This window comes from Halyomorpha halys, unplaced genomic scaffold (genome assembly GCF_000696795.3).
Source record: "Halyomorpha halys isolate HHAL.00 unplaced genomic scaffold, Hhal_1.1 Scaffold11794.1, whole genome shotgun sequence".
NCBI classification, from domain to species: Eukaryota; Metazoa; Arthropoda; class Insecta; order Hemiptera; family Pentatomidae; genus Halyomorpha; species Halyomorpha halys.
In genome coordinates, this window is record NW_027109760.1 from 1 (window position 1) to 4,152 (window position 4,152).

Below are 4,152 nucleotides of genomic sequence, written 5' to 3' on the forward strand. Positions count from 1 at the left end.
ATTAGTTTCACAGGTATCTAGAGTCAACTCAGTTTGGTTATACTATTGATCAGTATTTTTAAAATTTATTTGCTTTAAGAATTTCTATAAAATTCTTCCTTTGTTGTGGCGGCATACTCTCTCTATTTTCTCAATTTATTAAGTAGGCTCTTTATCACAAACAGATTTTTAAGTTATTCTTTATGAAAATGGTAATTATTATTGTAGGTAAACACATATTTTTTTATTCTTAAGAATAGAAAGATATTGCTAGTGAGTTTAAATTTATTATTGTTGACTTTTTTTTTTTAATAATTTCTGGTATTTATTTTGTCTGTCTTTTCAATGTTTTTGGTATTTATTAATACCATTAATTAAAATCATACAATACTTTCAGGATACAGAAGTGGAAAATGGTGAAGATAATCGTGTAAACAAATCCCTGTTTCGGAAGAATAATAATATTTACAAATTATCGCAACTGTTGCACACATTACTTAAGATTAGAGATCTACTAGTCACTTGAATGAAACGAAGGAATCTAACTGGCATAATCTAACCCCTAATTCATTTTGTGATTAAATGAATTAGGAAAAATGAGCCTAATTCTGGCAATCAATAAAACAAACAGTAAAATAATGATGGTTAAAATTATTTAATTAGTTATTATCATCAAAAAAAGGAATATTACAAACAGATATCGAGATATGTTGTGAAAATATATCAATGGCTTAATTCACAGTAGTGCTAAGGAAGCTGGTGAGGAGATGAATTGACAGGATGAGTCCTACGGAACTAGCCGTAAATCCTCAAAGGGTGGAAATTTCACTGTGTGGGGAACAAACCTAGCAGTCGTGTAGGTGAAGGCAAGTCCTACAGAAACTAGGTATAGGTCTTTGCAGAATGCTAGGAACTACCTTGCAGTTGTGAAGGGGATTGTAAGTCCTACAGGAACTAGCTGCAGATCCTTACATATGGAAGACAAGGCTTAGGAAAGAGTATTGTTAATAGTATGCATAATAGATCAGTAAATTGTAGTGCTATTTTATTGTATATTAGTCTTTTTTTTCACTCATGTCTTCTCTGGATCTCTCCTGTTTCCTAAATCTTGTCTTTCTTTCATAAGGATCTACAGCTAGTCCCTGTTGGACTTACAATCTCTTTTGAAACTGCAGGCTAGTTCCTCACAATGTAGTTTCTTTTCTGCAAGGAACTATGGCTAGTTCCTGTAGGACTAGCCTTCCACTTCATGACCTCTAGGCTTGTTCCCTACAGAGTAAAATTTCAAGACCACCAGTACCCATTGTCGAAAATAGCATTACAATGTACTGATCTACTATGCATTTTGTTAATCACTGCCTCTTTAGAAAGAGAATTCCCTAACTTTCTAAAGGGAAATTGCACTTTGATTTATCAAATTTTTCAAATCATGCTAATTTATCTCTCTGAGGCCATTGAGAGATTTTATATGTAAGACGTTTACTTTTAGTGGAGCAAAAGATTCTATTGTAATACTTATTGCTTCTAATAATACATTTATGTTTATCACAATATATTATATGGTTGTTACATGTGTGACATTAAAATATATACAAGAAATAGTACAAATATTAATATATATGGTGCTTGTCTAATGTCAGTAGTTCACAAGTTAGCTGGTAGTCTGCGTCATGTAGGCCATTAGTGGTATTGCTATAAAATTTCATCATGTTGAAAAATTTTTTATATTTTCTTAACTACTAACTTAATAAAATGAACTAAAAAGTTCCAAGTATACTCCATGATAAGTGTAATCTTTAGACAAAAAAAAAAACAAAACAGAGCTCTAAAGTGGTAAAAGTTTGTGAGGTAGACTAAGATGTGCAAATTAGGTTGGTTTGAATCTTATAGATTTTTGGTTAAGAAAGAGTTTAATAGAGGGATGCAAACTTTAAGAGTTTGATTATTATTATATTAACTATTATAACTTATTGTTATGTATATATTTTAATTTCTGTAATGTATCAAATATGAATATGTATGAAGGGTTGTTTACAAAAACAAAATAGTAAAAATTATTTCTGAGAAATGAAAAAAGTACATGTAAAACACCATTGTCTTGATTTCAGTGAATAAAATAAATTCTTGGCCATTTTCCAAATAATAATTTTTAACAAAATAATAAACCATTCATATATATAGTCCTTTTTATAAACAGGTGGTTACATATCTTTCTAGATTATGGTTATTAATAATTAATAATATTTACAGTGAAGTTGTCTGATAGTGTTTTTTTTTGGAAGAATGCCAAAAATGGATGGCGAAATAGGACCGAAACAATAATACCCAGACATGTAACTAACCTATGTACTATATTAAATGTAGATATATTTGAAGTGAATTTATTTTTAATAAAAACATATGTTTGAATAATTACTGATAGTACTATTTCCAACAGAATAGCAGAAACTGGTGAAAATGATACTAACCATGCAAATTGGTGAACCATGCGAGCCAGTACAGGCACAATGTCAAGAGAAATCAGTGAATTCAACATGAACGCTATAAGATAATTTGTGAAATGGCAAATCTGCAGGAGTAAAAGGAAAAAAGAATTGGGCTTGAGAAAAGCACAAAATGATAATTAAAACGTGAAATAAAGATAGAAATGTGGTGCCCATATTTTCATTACTTGCTTTTCAACTCAAGGAAAGTTAGTAGAGGAAGATTTGAAAATTCAAAATGGGCACAAATTTTTTAAACCCATTTTGAAATTTCAAATTCCAATACATAAAAAATAAATCGAGATAAAAATCTGCATAAAAAGACTTTGGCTGACTATTTCCTTTTTCCATACATCTTAGTAAAATGTTCCATGGCTTACTTGATTTATCAAAAAGAAAGCTTTAACGAAAATTAATTTTAAAAAATAAGTCTTTGTTCGCTTCAATGTCTGATAATGCATTTTTGGGTTGAACCTAATTTACGATAGAGAAGATTCATAACCAATTATACGTCAAAACTTAACATTTTCTTTTTAAATTAAATTAATTACTGATCAACAAATTTATTCCAATAATTAATTTGGATTAAGGAATAACTACTTAACACCATGTTCATGTAAATTTATAAATCAAAACAATAAAAAGGAAGATGATCCAGGTGTAGTCAAAATAACTAAATAGAAAATAAACTATGGTTTGGTTAAAAAATTATGTAATATATTGAAAATTTATATAAAAATGAACAAACTAAATTCTCAAAAAAAAACAAAAAAAATCAAATGTACAGGGAAAAGTATGAATAAACAAAAAGTATTAGATATATAATTAAAAGAGAAATAAAAAGTAGATAAAACAGAAATAAAAAAATTCAGTATACACTAAAAGACAGAAAATAGAACAAAATAATGGTCAAGAAAAAAGGTAAAAAATAATACTAAAAATATGGTAAAGAAAAAAAAAGGATAAAGTAAAGAACAAAACCTCTTTTGTTCTTTACTTTTTCCTTTTGTGTCCTCACACACCTTACAGAAGGAAGGAGAGCCCAAGAATGGTAAGAGGCGGTTGAAAAGTATCAACAGGGCAGGGGACTGAGTTATGGATAAAAGCATTCTTTGACTTTTCTTTTTTCTTCTTCAATTTGCTTTTTTCTTGACCTTTATTTTATTCTTATTTTCCATCTTATAATAGAGTATACTGTATTTTTTATATATCTCTTTTATTTACTTTTTATTTGTCATTATTTCCAATTTGTTATGTGTCTAATACTTTTTTATATCTTGTTTATTTATACTTATCACTGTACATCTTATTCTTTTCTTTAGTTTTCTGTGTTAATTTTTCTGTAACTTTTCACACATTTTATATCATTTTTAACCACACCATAGTTTATTTTTATTTCATGCTATCTTATTCCCTTATTAATACTAAAAATAATTCTACAGTTTAAAAAAAATTAAAATAAATATGTACTGCTACAACCCATGAAGAGTCAGGGATCTACTAATTTGTAAGGAAGTTACTATTAGTAGACCAATGGTTGTGCAAGGATGTGATTTCGTCAGAATCACACTCGACCACCAGATTTATCCCAAATTAAGGGACCCACTGGTGGACCCTGGAGGGATTCTGAACCCACAGGTTTAACTTTCAGCAGCAGTAACAGGATAACACCACAATATATATATATATA

At 28.8% G+C, this 4,152-nt stretch overlaps 1 long non-coding RNA gene across 1 annotated transcript; it reads left to right on the forward strand.

The window, feature by feature from the left end:
- The first annotated feature begins 149 nt into the window (after positions 1 to 149).
- LOC136795891 (uncharacterized) lies at positions 150 to 2,640 on the forward strand. The gene is made up of 2 exons (XR_010843601.1): positions 150 to 2,312; positions 2,417 to 2,640. It is a non-coding gene; the product is annotated as an uncharacterized lncRNA (long non-coding RNA).
- The last annotated feature ends 1,512 nt before the right edge of the window (positions 2,641 to 4,152 follow it).